Below are 21541 nucleotides of genomic sequence, written 5' to 3'. Positions count from 1 at the left end.
TAAACTGTCCAGACTCAAATGTGAGAAATGGAGAAAAGCTGCTCAACCTTTATCACCACTCCTTTCAACCTTACTAAAAGTACAGTTTTCTACCATGGTGATATGTTACCACAATATTTGCTCACACAAGCCTAAAAAGCTGAAAGCTCATCTCGGTGACTAATTTGGAAGGTTGAGTTTAAATACAATACTTCTCATGTAATTAGTGCCTATCCTTGAGTCACATCTGTAAATTCTTAATTGTAATATTTCTTGTATGTGTTATACATTAACATGATTTGCTCTGTGATCTTTCATCCCGAATTCCTTCAATATGGGTGAAACATGTCATTTGTTTCCATAGTAAAGACTAACAGCACAAATGAAGTTCTTATGATCTCTTTATCTCACAAAATAGAATACCATGCATGTCAAAATATTTAAACATAATCAGACATGGGCCTTTACCCAAATCCAAATCATTGCTGAAGTTTTGGAAAGTATTAATGCTTTATCTCTCCTAAGCTCCAGAATCAGTCCAAATCTTTATCTGAACTCATCCCATTATGTACAACTTTGAGTTTAATGTAACACAGACAAGGATAGAGAGACTATTTACTGGTATAAATCAAAATAGCAGTAGAGACAGAGCATAGTCTCAGAGCACACCTCTCAAAAACTCAGGGAAATTATTATGTGTCCAGGCACACGTTTTACACTGAGTAGCTGTTGCTGTGCATGAAAAAAGTTCTTTGGCCACAGTTTCATGCTAAAAATATATTGTGCAGTGATTCCTGTAGATTAAAAAGGCACAATAAAGATGCATAAGGATTATTACATTTAAAATACTTTTTTGGCACTTCAGTATTATAAACTCATGGATAATTTTGAGAAAAAAGAATACTGAGGTAAATCAATTCAGAAGCTAAAAGAATTTATTACAGCGATGGGCTGATATTCTCAAATATGCAGTGTCTACAGATCACTGCAAAGTGATCTTTCCAACAGTTGTGAATCATTAAGTCAATTCAAATTATTTTATGTTGTATTAGAAGGTAATCCTCAGGAAATATCCATCTTTGTTTGAGATTTCAGATGAACAACAATAACCACACACTGAGTTTGTAGTATGTCACCTGAGAAATTCCACCTGAGTCTTTAAAACAGACTTGATTCATCATCAGTCAATGATCTACTGCTGACAACAACTCCTCATTGGTACAAACCAAAAATAGATTATATATTCCAGCACAGTGTCTATTTTTTGTTTTCTTTACTCTTTCAAACTCTCTGCCTGGCTCATACTTCAGTCATCCCTTGAGAGGTGCAGGTCAAACGTGTTTCTCCTGCTTCCACACAGCCCCAGTGGCCTGTGAGCACATGGGTATAAAACCCAGGTGATACAACACTAAATGGCAGTCACTGTTTGGCACTACGGTCAATGGGTCAAGGCACAATTTCTTTTCCATGTAATTTCTTGGCTGCCACAATTGTATATTTTCTCTGGCTGCTACATAACCTGGACATACTAATTTAATGACTTTTCCCTAAGAGCAAAAGCCACTGTTATATTCAGAAAAATGGCTATATATTTCAAGTTTCCTTACATCAATATTATGACAGTACCCACATTGTTTTACAGCCCCATGCTGACAAGCCATTAACTTTGTTTACATTAGACCGTGGCTTAAGTTGGAATTTGGAGTTGGATTTCAAATACCCCAATATCCACAGATGTTAGGAGAGGGGTCCTTGGCTTAGCTTACTGAGGAACAGCACAAAATTTGGATCTGGACCTAAGTGTGATTTTGAATTTATGCCAACCTTGAGGTGTTTTGCATCAGAAACTTAAAACACAGTTCTTTCAGAACAGGGGTGCTCTATTTAAAGGATGCTGGTTTTTAAGTCCAAATGACATTGCAGAGTGAGCAAATACCTGCTGAACAGTGGGAATTCTTAGGATCTCATGCCTCATTTTTCAGCCTCTTCTAGGTATTTAGAAGAAAAATAATTTCTTTTACTTCAGTGAAATTTCTCTTGATACCCCATAATGTGACAAGAGTTGAGTTGAGTCTCTCACTCAACAAGAGTTGAGTTGAGTCTCTCACCCTATGGGAGATTTGGCTTCAGCTTCTGGTTCTGTCACAGAGACACTGTCAAGATACATCATGATGTCTACTCTCTTGATGGAAGAGTAATAATTCTGTTACAGCTCCCTAAAGTTTGGTGAGGATTGACATTTGGATGGTAAAGTGATCCTTGCCTGCAGAGACAAGTACTAAAGAACAGGACTGTGAGCAGATCTACACTGTGAGATCAGCCAAAGGAACAGGCAAATCTTCATGTCCAGGGATTACTATGCTGGTATTGCCTGCACACAGTTTGGCAGCTCTCAGACCCAGGCTGGTTTGCAATCTGCCCATTCTGCTCAGGCTGAAGGCAGTCACAGCAGGCTTGGTTTGGCTGCAGCTACCAGCCTGCTTTCAGTGAGAACCAAGAGCGACTCAAGTACAGGGTCATTTCTTTACAGTGTTCCAATCAAATAGCATAGTTAAAAAAACCCCAACCCCCCAAAAAAACCAAACCAAACCAAACAAAAAAAAAAAAAAAAAAACCCAAAAAAACCCCAAACCAACCAACCAACCAAAAAAAAAAATCTAAAAAACCCCAAACCAAAACAAAAGCTGCCACCACCAAAATTGACAAAAATGCATCCTGCAAGCTTCAAATCATATAAGAATCAAATCATATGAAGAATAGGATTGAACCATTTTAACAATTTTTTCAGTTTAGTGAAAAAGTGTCATTCAGTGACAATAGAGACAATCATGTGCTCACCTCAGGACAGACTTTAAAGAAAGCACTGAATTTCTCTCATGGAGACAATAAACAGCCATAATTTGTATTTCTCACTTTGGAAAGCCGGTCCATCTGATGTCCGATGGCTCCACTTCAAAGACATCCCACACGAACCTTTTCCATGTGACTTCATGTGTGGTATTGCAGAGATGAAGGGGCCAGCTCCTAAGAAGTGGGAAACAGTGCCTTAAAATTTACTCTGTGAGCAGAGATTTATGGAAGATCAGAAGACTTTATAAAGTAAATAATGAACATTTTGCAAATATATACAATGTACAGACTATTTACCAAGAAACTTGAAACGGCTGTCTTGGAAGAGTTCCAGTTTCTCAAGTAATCTGGTTATCAGGTTTTATAAAAGATCCAACATGTATGACACTGACAAAATCAGGCTAAATATATTTTTTCCAGAAGGAGCAGGGTGGTAATAGGAAATACCCTTTTTAAGGCAATTAACAAGCACTCCTTTTACTGGTAAGTTGTTCCAAGTAACATAGAGAGGGGGAAAAAAGTAATCTAATTTGGAAATCTGCTTGCAATGCACACATGCATAAATCTATTTTAAAACAGGCCTGGGTAATGGAAAGCAGTGCAGAGACTCAAAAAAACCCCTTCTAAATTATCTATTTCAGGTCATTGCAGAAACCCCTAACCTGTGCTGAGGGGTACCAGAGCTGGGACCCTTCTTCTAACCAGTCCAGAGCTCTCAGGAAAAACACCTTCTCTGCACAGGTTTTCCATTTCTTATTAAAAATTAGAGTAAAAATCTGTGTGACAACAACAATGTTGAGTCTACACTCTGTGTATGTGTGTATTGACAATTTGTCTGTTTTCTTCTTTGGTACTATCCATGGTTATAGTTTAACCTGGATTATTTTTACCTTTTCTTTTAATTAAGATATTAAGATCACCCCAAATGTGGAGTTTCTGCTGAATTCAAATATATAGGTTTGTTAAAACAAGGCATTATTTTCTGCACCTTAGCAACAATAAGAAAAAGGGAAAAGGCATAGGTGACTGAGAAAGCTGGAAAAGAAATGGAAGTAGGAAGCAGTTGGGGGAAATTTTTAAGATATCAGACTCCTTCTTTACAAGGGTCTCTCAATGAAAACCTGCCACTCCAAGATAACAAAATATTTTGCTTGGAAATAAAGAAAATTAAGGGAAAAGGCTTTTAAAACAACTTAAACATGAAAAACATAAAAATATTGCACCAAACAATTGCCAAATTTTGACCTAAAATTTTAGACTGTCCTTAGTTGATGACATTATTTTTGGAAATGCCTGTTTTGGAAAGACCATAAGTAATTTTCATCCTTTTTTTCCCTCTTTTGGCTTGCAGGGCTAATTTTTTCCTAGTATTGATACTTTTTGATAGGTAGTAAATTTAGGCTACCAGTCTGTTTCATAGGCCTCTCACAAATTTAAAGCTTTTGGGAGAAAAAGTGTTTCATTTTGTTGCACTGGTCTAGAAGACAAATGTGATTTAAGTTGCACATTTTGGATAATGAAGCACATTTTGGATAATGAAGCTAAGAAAAAGAGATATTGTAAAACTGTTACTTATTCTGAGCTACTCCTAAACTGATTTGCTCATCCATGGTCCTTTATATGAAATTTAGGTGAAATGAAAACCAATTTTGAATGTAAAGCTGCCTGTTCGTTGATCAATTCTGACTATTGGTCTCTTGAGTGTACCACCAAGTGTTGTTAATTAGCTAATCTAATCAGTCCTGTGCAATGGCACAGCAGCTAAGGATCTGACTCATTCTCCTTCACTCACACTGAATGCCTCCATGTCCCATGTCTTCTGAGCAACTGCAATTATGACATCATTTTATTTCTCTGGAACAACTGAAAAATCCTCCCCTGCCTGAAGTGCTTACCCTTTGGATACTTTGCTGTTGGGTTTGGGAGCAAGGATGACACAGGGGGATCACTTATCACTTTATTAATTTATCCTGATTCTTGCCCAGGGAAAGCTGATTGTCCCAGTGGTAACTCACTGAATTTGCATTTCCATGTCATACACTCTTTAGTTAACCTTTAGCAGGAAAACCCTAAATGGGTGAAGAGCTGGGCCAGCTGTGGACTGGGGTTGTTTAGCCTGGAGAAAAGGAGGCTCAAGGGAGACCCTGTTGCTCTCTACAACTCCCTGAAGGAGGGTGTAGCCAGGTGGTGGTCAGGCTCTTCTCCCAGGTAACAAGAGATAAGACAAGAGGAAATGGTTTCAGGTTGTGCCTGGGAATGTTTAGATTGGATATTAGGAAAAACCTTCTTCACTGGGAGTGGTTAGGCACTGGATTAGGCTGCCCAGGATAGTGCTGCAATCACTGTCCCTGGTAATGTTCTAAATATGTGTAGCTGTGGTGCTCAGAGACGAGTTTGAGTGGTGGACTTGGCAGTGCTGGGTTAATGATTGGACTCAGTGATCTTGGAGGTGTTTTCCAACCTTAATGATTCTGTGATTCTGTGGCTCCAACATGACCCTATTTTTATGCTATCAAGTCAGCAAACAAATCACTTCAGTGTCAGATGGTAAATTTTAACTTTTGCAACTCAGGCATCAAGTGACCAAACAGCTTTATCCAAGATACAGAGGCACTGCAGTGAGTCAAAACTAGGTCTTAGGCATGTGAAAATTTCAGGTACTTCAATGTATCCTCTTTTTTTTCCCTTTTTCTTTGAGACTAAAACTTTTAGTTGTAACTGTGTTGTTAAAATACAGAAATACAGAATTCATAGTACAAAGAGTTAAGAAAGCTGCATCATCTAAGTAAAGGTCATATTTTTGTAATGCTCTAATAGTTCAAATCATAATAAATTCCATCTGGTCTTTTGGAAAAATATGACGCTACTAAAACTCAAAATATCCAGATACAAAGAATGGAGTACAGGATGTTGGTAAAAGCATAGCTTAACAGTTTGGGACCAGGTTTGACCTTGGATATCATCTGTGACATTTACAGACCTGCACAGTAGCTCTTGCTCAGCACTACACAGTGTAATACACCTGGATGTCTGGTTTTGTCCCCAGGCATGCAAAACAAGACACCCATTTCCCCAGATGTCTGCATTTCTGGGGTGTATTTCTCAGAGAAGTATTTAGGTAACCAGGCACTGCCACAGAAAGCCCAGCTTTGCTCTACAGTGAGTGCATGTGCTGGAAAGTAGAAGTTGGCATGGTTAAAATATGAGAGAGATTATTTGCAAAATCTATTAAGGGACAAATACACATTGCAGGATTTTCAAAGTAATATGTGCTTACTAATTGTCTCATACAAAAGTTGTATATTTACATAAATTCATTAAATCAGGTATAAATAACTGTTTTAACACTATCAATTCACAAGGAAATTATGCTTGTGTGCTCTTATATACATTGAAGAATTAAGTACTTAGCAAGGCTAATATATAATAACAGTATATGAGATGAACAGTATATGACATCTTATTTCCAGTTGTTAAAAGTGGAGAACTGTTGCTAATTTAAGTCTTTCAACCCAATGTTAGATTTTTTACATTTCTTCTTCTGGCTTAACATGATATTTAGTTTAGTGACTAAGCTGTTTAATTTATTCTGTCATTAATTGCACAATCATAGGCCAGATTCAACATGGATGTAAACCAGTGTCATCAGTAGCATTGTAACAGCTTGCAGATGGCTGCTTCTGATCATGCTAAAGGTTGCTCTCAAAGTAGGTTGAGGCAAAACCTGCTAGCCAAAATACATATTTTTCTAGGACTGATGCTAAAAAAATAAGGAAACTCCAGCCTGGAAATGTTTTTATTTCTGCATATCTTTGGCATGTCTTTCTTTTTACCTTCTCTCCCCTTGCAAACTATCACTGCATATCATCTCTGAGCAAAGCAGTAAAATAGTTCAAGCATATTTCAATATGTAATATGTAGCCATTGGGAAAAAAGTGCATCCCAAGTATTTTCATTTTCTGTATCTTTAGTGTCTCTTCCCTCTTTAATTGCATGTTTTCAGGAAATAAATACAGAGGTAAATTCACGGTCATGTTCTGTTAATGCTTATCCAGGGCAAACTCCACTGACTTGAAGGGGGCAGACTCAACAGCAAGCAAGATTTAGGGTATGAAATGTCAGGATACTATAGCCACAGCAGCAGGTATATGCAAAAGACAGGTTGTTCCTGTACCCCTTTTGAAATGAGAGGTGTGCTCTGAAGGGCATATGAGTGGGAGTCTGTATAAAACAGTGTCAAGAATTTTACACAAGACAAACCTTTCTCTCTGAATAATCTTGAATTTTTCGACAACCTTGAGTTATGTTTACAGAATCAAAATCTAAATTTAGCTTTCAAGTTTTTGGATGTTTGGTTTAGTTTTCATCTTTTGCCTCTGTCTCTTTTCTCCAGCAGTATCATAACAGCTGAAAAAAAAAAAAAAGAACAAGGGAGCTGTTTTAAAGGAAAGTGTGTGCCACTAGTAGCAACCCGAGGACCAGGTTTTTAGGCAAGACAAAATCCAGCAAATTCTCTGTCTATAGAGATGTACTCATTTGCATGGCCCTTCAAAGACAGCCTGGTGAGATGTCGTGAGAGTGTCTGCCAGGGCTGGTGCAAGGCTGTGCATGTGTCACACACATTGGGGTAAACATGTCCTCATGTCTGTCTCCACTAAAGCATCTCCCATCAGCTTTAATGAAAACTGTGTGTGAGATCTGGATGTTGCACTGATGGCAGTAAACACAACAGAAAAGTGTCAGGCTGCACTGCTGCTTGGTGTAAATCCTGATGTCACTTTCCAGCTCTCAGCATTGTTTCCATCTATTGCAGGCAGAGTTGCTGATCTCAAATATTCCTGGCTAATAAACTATGGACAGTTTTTGGTCTTTCAAAGCAGTCACACAGATGAATGTTTCAGATAACAAAACAACAGAATTTAAGATAAAAATAGGAAGTAAATACAGGTTTTCACAGAATAATGAAAATTATCAGAAGTACATGAAATATTGTCATTAATTTGTGTATGTGGGATAAACGGACAGTCCCTTGCACACACAGAATTTCATTCAACTTTTTGAAATAAAATTCAAAAAAGAGTAGCATAACTAGACTGATTTCTGATGAAGGAGAAATTGTAACAATTACTTATTTTCTTTCAGATTTCTCCTGAGGAAAGCAGATGGTTTATTTTTTTTATTTAGAAGTTTCTCACTGGAAATGTTGAAAAAAGTTCAAATGGATCACAGATTAAGACTCTTTTTCACTGTCATGAATCTCAGAAAATAAATATGCATTATTTAAAAAAACAAAAATAAACTTTAAATTCCACACTAGTTTTTGGGTCCATTTGTTTTATCTCATTTGCAGTGGGAAACTAAAATGAAGGTGGCACAGAAGAATAGTGACCCAACCATATTGCACTAATACTGGTAACTGAAAGAAAAAAAATAAAATTAATGAAAGATGGAGAAAGATCTGTAGAAAATGGGAACTGTTTGGAAGGAAAAGGTTATGAAAGAAATAGATCTGTCTGTGACCACAAAGGCTCCTTGTAAATGAGGAAAATAATTGACAAGCATCATCAGATAGTTTGTCCTGACATCAGGAGACTGTGATCACTAATTAAAAACACTCTGTGAATCCAGACAGCAGACACCATTAAGGAGGGAAGAGCTGAAAAACCTTGGTTTGGGTTTGGCTTTTTTTGTATTTTTCCCAAGAATGAAAAAAAAAAATTGTGATGGCGTGTGGAGACCCAAAAAGGCAGAGGAATAAATTGTGGAGCTGTTCTGGTGCTGTTGCAGAGGCAGGAGAATGAATGGAGGAACAGACGGGCACAAAATTCTGTGGTGACTCAGCTGGAATGTCAAACACCAAGGCTCAGAAGTTAGTCAGTGAAAAATTGGAAAAAAAAAAAAAAAACTTGGAAAAATATGGGGTGATAGTTTAAAGCCAACCAGATTTGTCCAGGAAATTTAGTGGCAAAGCTTGTTTTATTTCTATAACTGCCTGATTGTTCTTTCATTTCTTTGCACCTTTTCCACCTCCTCGCTCAGTCTCCTCCCTGTGATGCTCTTTCTGTGCCACTGACCTGAAAGCTGCTGCACTGCAGCAGCCAGAACAGTACCCAACCAACCAGGGCTGCCCCCTAAATTAGGCAAGGAGCCACTGTGAAACCAGGATGGTCTGGGATGAGGGGAAAAGAGTGGCTTTTTAGAAACATCTTCTCCATCTCACGCTTCAGCTGCAGTGAGTCCAAACTGGGCTTGGATGAAATGTGGACACACGGGACACGATTCTCAGCTTGTGTAAATTGGCAAAAGCCTGTTGACATCATGGATCTGTACTGATTTAAACCAGCTGAGGAGCTGTCAGGGCTTTTCAGTTTGTCTCCCCTAAGCTGTGCTTGCTTTAATTACTACATGTGATACATCGATATGCCTTAGATGGGCTGGTTTGAGCTGGGTGAGGAGATAACCATCTGGGAACCATGAGAATGCAGGCAGGTTCATGAGGAGCTCTGCTTTCAAGGCACCCTCACTTCTGCTGACATCAATTTCCTTTTAAATCCTTTTCTACTCCATACACAGAGCAATGAAGAAAGGATTGAAAACTGTGACTGCATTTATTAGATTCTGGTGCCATTTGGGATATTTTCTGACGGCATTAAAATAATGTTGTCAACTAACTTGGCTAATTTCTGCAGCAGAATAGCCATGTTCTTTTAATCCAGGAATTCATTACTGCATGTTTACTGTTGAACTAATTTACTGTCATTCTAGAAATATTTTTCCCCTCTTGAGATGCCTGCCTCCACCTGGAGAAAGAATCAGTGATTTGCTAATGGTGCAACACATAAGATTCATTTTTGTTGATCTTTACCTTGTAAGATGTATTACAGCTGTAGCTCTTTCTGTAGCTGTATTATTTAATGCAAAATGAATTATACCCACATAAACGTATGTTATTCATTTTAATGAGGACCAGGAGATTTACTATGAGATTAAAAAATGGGTTTGCTGTAAGTCAACATTCAGAAATCTTCAAAGAATGGTGCATATGTATTAAAAATACACAAATAAGTATGATTAGAGCCATCCTCCAGGCAAGAAAACAAATGTAGTTTGGAGCCTGGGCTGGTGAAGGGAGGTGACACCTCAAAGCTGGCACCACGTTGTCTCCCATTGCTGGGTGTTTCTCTCAAGAGCTAAACCACAGGGCCCTGAACTGGGTGGGAGAATAAGGTGTCTCATTACAGCAAATCAGTACCTACACAAGAAATGGTAAGATACCCAGGAGTAACCTATCAAAAACATCAATCACAAGTGTGGACCTGAGTGCTCTGCCCCCATCCAACCTGTGCTCTGCAGAGCTAGGGTGGAGTTGCTTGTATTCACTCCAAATGTCAGCTCCATGAAATTTTTTTTGGGTAAACAAAAACTAAGGCCCACCTCTTTTAACTTGTACCATGCCAGCTTTATGCCAGCAGTTCCATAACAGATGAGCATTCATGCAACTCTCCAACAAAAGAAAGGACCTTCTGGTTTCACAGTTTCTTTCACCTCGGATGATTTCAACTTCCATCTGAGTTCAATTTCCTGCTCTGTTAGCTGTTTATGCAGTTTACATTAAAGAGTACCCTTGGAAGGGGATGGGGGAAGAGTTTAGAAATGAGGTCTTCCCTGTGTCCCAGTTTGTAATATGAAGTAACTTCCATTTTGCTTGTGCTTGGTTTTGGCCTGTGAATTGCACACTGGGCCAACTGGAAAACAATGCTTATTCCCTCTAAACTACCTAAAAGTCTTTGTGGGTAAAGCAGTCTTCTGGAAAGGAATTTTGAATCCCTAATGTTAAAACAGAACCCAGGTTTCATGCTTGTTAGGAAGCAAACTAACCCTTGGAATCATGGCCTCCTCCTCAGTGCTTTGAAAGAAGGATCCATCCCTGCTGAATGGAAAACATCAGGATGCTTTGGGCTCCTGTTTCTGTATTCCATTTAACAACTGCTTAATGAAAAATGTTTAAACAGGGACCAAGGCAGGAAACAAAATAAAATTCTTCATTTTCAGCTGAAAGACTAAACTTCTTTTAGTGTTTTGCTTGCTGAGCTCATAAATCTTTCAAGCCTTTGCTTAATAGCATAATACTAAAAGGAGGGATGCAAAAGTGTTTGACTGTTCCCAGCTCAGCCACAGAGTTAAGGAACTTCCCTAGGATGGAGAATTCCTGAATTTGGACCCTTTCAGACTGAACAGGAAATGAAACTCAGCTCTGCAAATGTTACAGACAGTGCTCTCACCATTAAGGTATGGCATAAACACTGATTGATATCTTTCTGGTATTTGTATTTTTTTTTTCAAAAGAAAGTGGTGGTAAGAAGAGAGTTTGATCAGGATCCTAACACCAATGGCTCATCTCACAAAACATATTTGTAGGAACTTCCATTTTTCTGGATCACAATTGGTGAACAATGCTGCTCAGTCCTGCCAAAAAAACCCCAAAAACCCCCAAATCGGAGAATGCATTTTAGATTTATAGCAATACAACAAAGACACCTTGCAAGGAAGAGCCAGTAAGGATTTTGTCACCTGGCCCCAGTTAACAAACTTGTTTTTTGGAGTTCAAATTCCACTTCAGAATGTTAATTCTTTATCCAGACCCTTTTTTTCTTCCACTGCCTTCAAAGTCTGATTAATTTTCACCCATTTGCTTTTTGCCTGGAGAAAGCTGAGAAAGTGTTTCACTTCAGTGATGCAGATGATTGCCTGAGTCTCAGGCTCTCAGGGAAACAGCACCAGTAAAGCTGTGGATGTAAAATTGCATGAGGGTTCAATAGTGAAGGAACCACCTGATACACCTGGGACTCCTGGCTGCAAAACCAATCCTGGCCTGATTTTCATCGCCCTTTGGGGAGACCAGCACTCTAAAAAATGTAGCTACTTAGCTGCCTAAATATCTGCAGACCCCATTTTTTAAAATCTGGCATTCATGTGTAAACTGGTGAATCTCATTTATCACTGGAAAAACATTTGCTGTCGTATTGGAAGCAAAGAGAAGGATGTTTTTCCCTTTCAGCCTTTAGAGGATTACATATATCTGTTGCTAGTGAAAATAAAAGAATCACAGAGCTGGTTGAGATTGGATGGGAATTCTGGAGAGCCTCTTGCCCACCTGCCTTGCCCAAAGCAGGTTGCTCAGGCCTGTGCCCAGGTTGGGTGTGAGGATCTGCAAGGATGGAGACTCCACAGTTTCTCTGAACACTTTGTTCAGGTTTTCAACCATTCTCAAACAAAAAGGGTGTTTGTTTTTTTTTTTTTTTTTTAATGTTTGTATTCCAGGGGGAGGTGGGAACCAGTCCTTTGGAAGTTGCTGAAGAGAATACACTGAGCAAAATCTTAATGTTCTGCCTCACAGAGGAGGAGGTTATAGAGTAGACTGGGGAAAATACAGTTTTACTTTAGAACACTGAACAAATGATTGTAACTGCACAATTGATCATCCAGTTACCACCACCCTAAGAGACCAGTGAGTGAGGGACTGGTGTATGAGGGGAAGTGGTCTGATCCTTCCATCAGATATTGTTTTGGAAAAATGTTATTTCTTGTAAAGCAATTATACAAAATCTTCAGCTACACTTCATAAATAACTGATACTTGGCAGATTTGACTGCACATGTTGCTGTTGTCATAAGTTTATTTTAAGACTGGTAAATTAGCAGATGTTCTAGCTAGTTTGTCCTTATAATCCATCTCGTTCAAATTCCATGTTGTCCAGTGAATCATTAGCATTCAAAATCCCATGTGCCCTTTTTATATGGGGTTAATGAGATCATATTAATAGATGCTATGTATTCATTTTGATTTTAAAATAGTTTTCTTGTCATTTTTTGTATTATTAAAGATTGTCAATGGCATACAGTTAATTCATTACCCATTCTGGAGTCCATAAGCATTAATAATCTGCTTTGTGACAAAGTCATAGCTGTGTGGCATGTCCTTGAATTTGCCCAGTTAAGCTAGATTTAAAAAGCCAGGACCAGATATGAATAATATCCAATGATTTTTCCCTATCCCCTTATCATAAACATAAACTCTTCAGAAATCTCAACAGTGAAATGCTTTCTTATGAATTTTTCCATTAATTTAATTTCCTTCTACACAGATATATAATACTGGGACTTGACAGCTGGCCTGTTGGCACCAATTGCTTAGACTCCTTGAGGGGAAAATAAACCTTTTAAAAAATCCCTGGATTTTGCAAACAGGTTTTAAAAACCAAAGATCTGTCAAATTCTGAGTCTAAAAGCTTTGCCAGTAGAGCTTTCAGCATTCAACTTCAGTATCCTCTGGTTTGCATCTGTACAGCTAAGAGAAAGCACGGGAGAGTTGATAATGACAGATCATCTTGGAATTGTCTGTTCTGGGGTCAGAGTGCTATTGGGAGCCTAAATTCACAATACTCCAGGTGTAAAGCTTTATTTACCCCTGACCCTAGACCATTATGTGTTTTATACCACGCTGTTTGTAAAGACCAGAGGTTCTGTTTCAGTTGTCTGAGACTTCACAGAGTGCACATGGCATAGGATTTGTACTCCTGGAGAGGCATTTGGAAATCAGGAAGGACACCTCAGGGCCTTTCAGTGGTTGTACACCCAGGTATGCAAAGTAAAATCAAAGTAATTCTGGATCCAAGGCAACTGTGAATTTCTCTGCAGATTGTTGTGTTCTCAGAAATCCATTGTAGACGTCTAAGTGCTTCAGTGTCTCAGCAATAAGATGTTGTCATCCTGGTTTTCATGTCTTCCCAACAAAAATGTAGGGACAACTTGTGATTCAATGAAACATTTGTTTAGTGGGTGCAGCCAAAGCAAAAAAAATCCCTTCCTTATCTGCAGTGAAAACCCTGTGTCTGCAGCTTATAAAAGTGATTTCTGATTCCCTCTTCTATTTTATCACAAAACAGTACAACACACAATCCTTACCCAATCTAAAGTAATGATTAGGCTACTTTTAACAATTTAGTGTCGTGTGCTGTTTTAACTTTACTGCTTCTTTCAACAGCACAGATATGATTGCCACTTCTATACAAGAGCAGTAGGTTACATCACCAGTAATGGTGTAGGAATGATTTCTGGGACTGACTTCTAAGCTGCTGTAACACAACCCATGACAATTTTAAAACGTGAGGAGTTGGCAGCGATTGCAAAGGAGGACACCATTCAGCAAAAAGGTGGGGTGGATTCTAGCCCCAGGAGGATTGCCTGAAAAGTTCATCCAAAAGCTTACATCAACATGTGTGTAACTAAGGAGATCCTTGTAAACAAGTCATAAACCAGGACCAGAGGCACTCCGAGCAAAAAGATAATCTCAAAGAATAAATACTGCACAGAAAGTGGGACATGGGTACTATAAAACTCTGATAAAGAGCTGTTGATGTGGGAACACTGTAAGGATCAGCATTAATGAAAAGTCTGGGAAGAGACTGTCTTTAATCACAAATTAATAAAATCAACATATATTTAAACATCACAGGGATGCTCATGAGTATGAAGTAGAAAGAAGGCAGTAATTGGAACAAGTTTTTCTTTCTCTGATTATGCATTATTTACATGTCAGTCTAAAGGACTCCCTTGAACTGTTGGTTCATGTCTGGTTTCTGTCCTTGTTGAGCAAAATCAGTGGACAGACTTCTGAACTGGTGTGAAGTTAGCTTAGAGAAAATGAATTAGTTGGGGACAAACCACTTGAGGTTCCTGAGGATACTGCCTCCTAGTAGATGGATATTCTGATATACACTGTGAAAAACAGGGGCACAACAGGACTTTTTCCTTAGTAATTCTAAGAACCTAAGCCAGCCCAAAATTGTCTTTGATTTTAAACCCCATTCCACATTGTTACAAAATTCACAGACTGGCTAGATTAACCTAAGCTCCTAAATCACATGTAACTGTCATGAAAAGACCATCCTGACTATGAGCTGTGCATTTAATAAATCAGGCAATGCCTTTTCTCTCCATTTCACAGTGCCTGCACACAGACAAAACCTGCTGTGACTTGGGGCAGCAGAGAGCTGCAGCTCTAGAGCCCTGTCAGGATGCACCAGCAGCCCTGCTCCTTCCCTGTGCAGCCAGGACTGTAAATCTCCTCAGGCTGCCTGATGCTGATCTGCTGCTGATGGCTTTTGCAGATACACAAATGAAAATTATTTGCTGGAGTATCATCTAGAGCTCCACAGACATCTCTAAATGTCATGTACTTTTTGCTGCCAGTGCAGAACTTGGACTTATATGACCTCTGGAGGTGCTTTTCCTCTCCCTGTTTGGTCAAGGCATAATAGAGCTCTAATTGCTTCATGAGGACTTATTTCTTTAGATTTTTTATGACATAGTCTGCAATTATTTTGCTTCCATTCTGTTGTGTTCATAACTTACAAAAAATAAAAGGGTTTTTTTGCTACTATAAATGTCCTCATAGCTTTTAAACAGGTACAAGCAACATCTAACCCCTTATGTACATAATATACAATCCTATAAAGTAAATAATGGCCTTAAGATTTTTGTAGTTTATCAAGTATAAATGTTGGCTTCAAAACTTTGTCCATCAGTAAGAATGATTTCAGTTACAGTCTATTTTATGAGTTTTAGTCTGGTTGAACTGTAAACAATTTAAACAAGAGATTAAAATGTTATGATCCTAGCAGATTTTGCAGAATTTTGTTCCAAATGCTTATCAGGAAAATATCCTTTAATTGTCATTCACTATCTATGCTCTTGACCTAATGAAACAACTGTATATAGGGTAAGAAGAACTGAAGACTAAAATGAAAAGAAAATCTCAATGTGTGTAACACAATTACTTTCAAAATACAAACTACTCTAGATCTTTAATGATATAACTGAACCCTGCTCATCCCAATGAATGCAATTTCACAATGTTCTAGGTAACAATGTTAGCATAAACAGCCAAGATTTTTTACATGATGTCTCAGGACTACTGATATACAACTAAACTATAAAATATAGGAAAACATGAACCCATCAGTCTAAACATCTACACTGAGATACTCATATTGTATTCTGAATTATGCTGCTCTGATTAAAGACTAGAAAAGTCCTATGCATTTCCAAGACAAGAGGAGCAGTATGTACATATCAGAGCTGCTATGATACCAGAGATTGAGGCTGCTTTTTTGTGCGCTTATTCTCTTTCTTGGGTGAATTCCAAAACTGCAAATTAACTAAAAGTGTTCTGTCCTGCTAGAGTGAGGGTCTGATGGGGTGGGCCTCCATCCTTATGAAAAGTGCTGTATTAGAAAAGTACATGTAAATGCAATTCACAGGAAAATCAGGGAAGCTGTAGCTCAAGGCAAATATATATATCTCCAATCTGCTGGATAGATGGGGGGAAACCTTTGAAAATAAATTATTTTCAAAGTTTTTATTCTCCAGACATATGCTAAGATGCCCTTGGCACAGGAAGCCTTACAATATGATCTATTCTATATTAACCTCAGTCTTACAATATGATCTATTCTCTTTAAACCTCCCCCACTTGAGGATTTAGAGTAGGCAGTCCCCTCCACAGCAATAATATCTATTTGTCAGGAGACAGCCTTCCCTTGGGGAGATAATCTTGACACAGTGACATAAAGCACACTTCATGTTCAGCGACCCTTCGGGCTGTTGCAGTGTGCTCCCTGCCTCACCTTTCTATAGCTCTCCTCCCTTTTGGCTGCCATGGTCAGTCCCAGCCCTTTGCTGGTACAGCTTGTCAAGGGATTTCCTGCAGAACAGAGGAACAGGTCATCCTGGGGGTCAGGCACAGCCCTGAACGCTCTCATCTGCCGCGGTGGAAACAGCAGGGCTCAAATCAGCGTTTTCCTAAAACTCCTGTGCAGCCCCCTCCTCCTCCTGAAGATGCCAGAAGACATTTAGCAATTAAATTTAGTGGATTAAGGTTCCAGGCATTGAAACTTCTGCCTGGAAGTGTTTTCTCCCCGACACCACTGAGCAACTTGAACCTTGCATGCAAATGCTCCTATGGGTGCATGAAGCAGGCATTGCTGTGCCTACCTCATCTGAGCCATTCAGTTTAGAATCAGAGAGAAGGAGGGAAAGTGCTAAGATGTCTCTAGCCTTGGAGAAAGGACTGGGAATAGGGAGCCTACATTTCAGTATCTATGCCAAGTTCTGTCAAAAAACACAAGTACAGCTGCACTAGTTCAAATGGGAGGTTCATCTCTAATTTTCCCATTTCCAGCAGTACACTTCAGGAGTCTGAGGGGCCAAGAGCAGGATGTAAAGCAAGGGTTTAGGGTTATGTCATGTCCAAACATTACAGAACTGTATCCCCTCCCTGCTTTCATTAACTACAACTGAGTATCTAGGCTGGGCATAGTCCATACATTGGAAGCTGATCCTTGCTTATATTTCCTACATCAGCAACAAGCTTAAGGGAGATTACTAAGATATTGTTCTTCTCTTAATGTGAACAGTTATTGGCCAGCCTGAGTGTGCAGGAGCCATCCCTCCTCTGATGTGTTCTTGAAATGCTCAGTACAGGCTGTGTTGGAGATTATAACAACACCTTCACTACTATAAACAGCAGTGAACTGTGTACACAATTTGCACAGACTATTTTTGGCCAGTGAGTAAGCCTAGGACTTCATTCTGGTGAGTTTGAAGTAAGGGAAGAATAAAACTGGCATGAAAATGAATTAAACTGAACAGTAGGATGAGTGTTCAACCAGGAGAATGGATCCCACACCCATCCCTGCTGTTCAGTTGATGGGGGATGCTGATGGCTGATCATGTTCCCTAGATCTCTCCTTGTCAAAATTTTCCCTGTGTACTGCCTCAGAAAAAGAAGAAACCCAGCAGTTCCAGGCCCTCTCCTAACTACAGCACCCAGGCTAACCCTTTGTGCAACTCCTGAAGCAGGGAACAAGGGCTCTGGGTATCCCAGGGCCTCCCAGCTGCACTGTGCCACGTTCAGCACCAGCAGAGAGGGCTCCTCCTGGCCTGGATGCTCCTGAAGCTGCGTGAATAGAGAAGGTTTCAGAAGGTCTTTTGTGTTTCATCAGCAGTGGGCTGATGCACTTCTAAACAGCCAGACCCAAGGCCCAGAGTATGCAAGCAGTTGCCAGGGAAGAGGAAGCGGGCAGCCAAAAATATGGCATCCTCCCCGCATCATATTTTTAAATCTTTCAGCTCTTTTCAGTATAAGAATTCCTGAGCTTGGTGTGGTTTTTCTGTTTGGTAACCCCCAACAGATGTCTCTTCTAAGCATATGACTAATTTTTTATTGAATCCACATAAACTTCTTGTGTACACAATATCCTTTGGCAAGGAATTTTGCTGAACTGCTACCCACTGCCAGGAAACCTTCTCCTTTTGTTTCTATTAGATCTCTCAATGTCATGTGATGTGCCCTCATTTTTGTGCTGGAAAACAGTGAATAACCAAGTCATCCTTGCCCTCTCCACGCTATTCACAATTTTATACAACTTTGGTTATTTTATCTCCTTGCCCAGATATTTGATGTTATGCAGTCACTGGTGACATTTCCTCCATATGTTTATTGGGAACTGGGCTGTCACAACTGTGGATGCTGACACAAGAATCAGTTTGCCAAGAGTCCTGCATTGCTGTTCAATTGCTCTTGTGATTCTCTCATCAAGTGAACTCCTTGATGATCATGTTCCTGCAGTTTAAGCAGAATGAGATAATGGTTGTAGAGCCTCCGGATTTCATACACTGAAAAAATCTTAATCTTTTTAACTTGCATGCTTGTAACAAAACATCCCAATCTCTAAATCTAGGATTACCAATTGAGAGCAAAAGAGCAAGGTGCAGGTGATCTGTGGCCTTTTCCAGCCTCTTGCAGGATTACTCTGTTCACAGTTATCATCCTGCAGTTACTCACCTTTTTCCTACTTAAATCAAATGTTACATATAAATGCCACATATTCTATATTGCTACTTTGGGGATGGTAATAATAACAGTAATTAATGTTTGCTTAACCTCTCTCTTTGAACTTCAGGGTCAAAACAATCATACAGTCAAAGAACAACAGAGAACAAATAACTCTGTGATGGACATTTCCTAGAACAAAAAGTTAAACATGTGAGATACTTATTTGGATCTGTCTCAGACAAAGTTCAGATAGAAGGGAAGAGAGATGATCAATTACTTTAGGCTTTGAAGATGAGAATGCTGCAGCTCAGCCTGCGAAAAATCAGGCTGATATGAGCTGGTATTTTCAAAGGCCTTATCACAAAAAAGTAGAGAACATGAGCTGACATGTCTTATCATGTGTGTACAATACAGGAACTACACAGCACAGAATTTAATAATCACACTTCAGAGAGCTAGAGTTCAAAAAGAGGATGTGAGAAAATCTGAGGTCTCACTCCCCTTAAAAAGCATCACAGCTTAAAAAGAAGCACAACAATTTCAGACATTATTTGAGAGAGAAGACACAGGGTTTGTTCCTCTATTTTGAAGCGATGAAGATACCTTACAGTTTCTAGCTGCATTAGTGAATGTGACAAAGCCAAGGCACGTGCCCATGAGCTGTCACACAGTGCCTTACACAGCCAAATCCCTGTGGAGCAGCAGAACTCTTGGCCCAGGCCAAGGAACACTCTTGGAAGCAATGCCCAGACCTGACTCAGGAGTCAGCACAGGCGAATAGATCATATTGTTGTGGCTACTCTTTTGTGGTGGGGAAGAGGGTTTAGCTGAAATGTCATATGCCAGCTAATCCTGGGATCACTGAATGGTTTGTGGCTTATTTTGCTTACTACTAAATATGCAACCACAAAAGTTGGGAGTAATGCACTTAAGCTCCAGAGAGAGGTAATATTTCAGACAACATACTGCTTGTATTTCTAATATGTTTCCTGTTGCCTAGATCTCCCAATCAACTAGGTTTGCTCAGGGGACTGGCTGGGTTACTTTTCTGAAGCTTAGCATAATCTTTTTCTTTATTCTTAGTGTTGCAAAGAAAACCTTGGCACCTAGCACAGCAATCTGGATTCCATTCCGAGAGCAAATCCAAGCTGTTTTTGGATCCAGCCTCACTGTAACACCAAAGAGGAAGAGAAGCAGGGAGGATGCCATGGTACAGCAGGGAAAACCAATAGATTAGACAGCATAATATATTTCACTTTACATACCTCTGGTGTTGCCTTTTTTAATACAAGCTCAAGCTCAAGAAAGGCACAAAAGCTGAAGCTCAAAACCAAGAAACATCAAAAATAAGCCATCCTAAATCTCAGTTATGTTCACTCAAGCTTTGTGAAGAATCGAGGGAAAAATCAAAATTATAGGTTTTCCTCTACCCTGGGTGATGGGGTAAGAAGAGATATTAAAATGTGAAATCCTTGCACTCTAGCTTTAATCTCAGCTGGAATAGTTTTGTCTTTGGTTTAAAAGATATTTGCAAACACAAATACAAAAAAGACTAACTAGTTTAGGCTTCTGTGAGGGAATGGACTGAGTTCAGGTCTTTTTTTTGCCTACTGTGGCAATAGCCTGTATGAGTTTACACTGCCTAAATCTGTGGATACATGTATTGAGGGAGGAGAAAAGAAATCTGAAATGCTTCTTCACTCTACTGAGATCATCAGCTCTTCGGAGATTTTTCTTTCTGGATTTAATAGAATCTGGTTACTTGAAACACCTCTGGTAATGAATGAACTTCACTAAAGTTAAGATAATTATCTGCTTGACCATTGAGTTGATTGTATGGTGAAACATTATGGTTCAAATTCAAAAAACTATTTAACCATTTGCATTTGACCAACAGAAAAAATGGAAGCTACTTTAATTATGAAACTAAACATAATTTATTTAGGAGTTTCAGCACTAAGGATGCTGTACATTGTTTTATAGACGAAGAAAGAAAGTTCTTCTACCATTACTTACCTTTTTTATTCAATGAAATTCAGATAGCAAACAGCTTGAATGTATCATGACCAATAATGACAAATATTAAGCACTGTGAATCAGTCTATATTAAGAGAAATTGTGACTGTAAATTTAGGTCTGTTTCACTGAGGGACACACAAAAACAGGACAAAAGGAAACAATTAGCTTTCTGAATTTCATGGTTTTGCACTCCGAGCCAAAAAAATATTGGACAAAGGATCTTCAGGAAACCAACACTTGAACTTACAGCCCTCCTGGCTTGTGCAATCAAATGGGAAGAACTCTACATCTGCAGCAGAAATGAGATTACTCATGACTGTGGATGACCAAGGCAACAGCTTCTTTCAGAGGAGGAAGGAAAGAGAAGAGATGGGAAGAGTTCAGGTTTGAATCTAAACACTTCTTACCCTTCTCTGTAGATGATGGAAAATGTATTCTAGATATCATCTAGTACCAATATTTTACTTATAGAGCCCTCTCTAATTCCTACAATGATCTACAGGACTCATTTGAGTAGGGTTAGCTGTACGATCCAAGGTACCTTTTCTCTCAGAATGGAGAGTTTGTGGCCATTAACCAAATGGTTCACAGAGGAGCCCTCCTGGAGAGCTGGGAAGGCTCAGGGGCATTGCTCCAGCCAGAGAGAACTGGATGATTGATGGCCTAAGTTTTAGCAAAAATTAAAGTGGAATGAAGACCTGAACCTGACTTTGGTGTACAGTTGGTCCTTTCTAGAGTACAGGGAGAAGTCATCAGTCTATATACCCTCACTAAAATCTAAGACTTAGAAAGCCAA

The sequence above is a fragment of the Serinus canaria genome, chromosome 1A (genome assembly GCF_022539315.1).
Source record: "Serinus canaria isolate serCan28SL12 chromosome 1A, serCan2020, whole genome shotgun sequence".
Lineage (NCBI taxonomy): Eukaryota > Metazoa > Chordata > Aves > Passeriformes > Fringillidae > Serinus > Serinus canaria.
The sequence above is the reverse complement of the archived record's forward strand: the minus strand, read 5'-3'. Positions refer to the sequence as shown.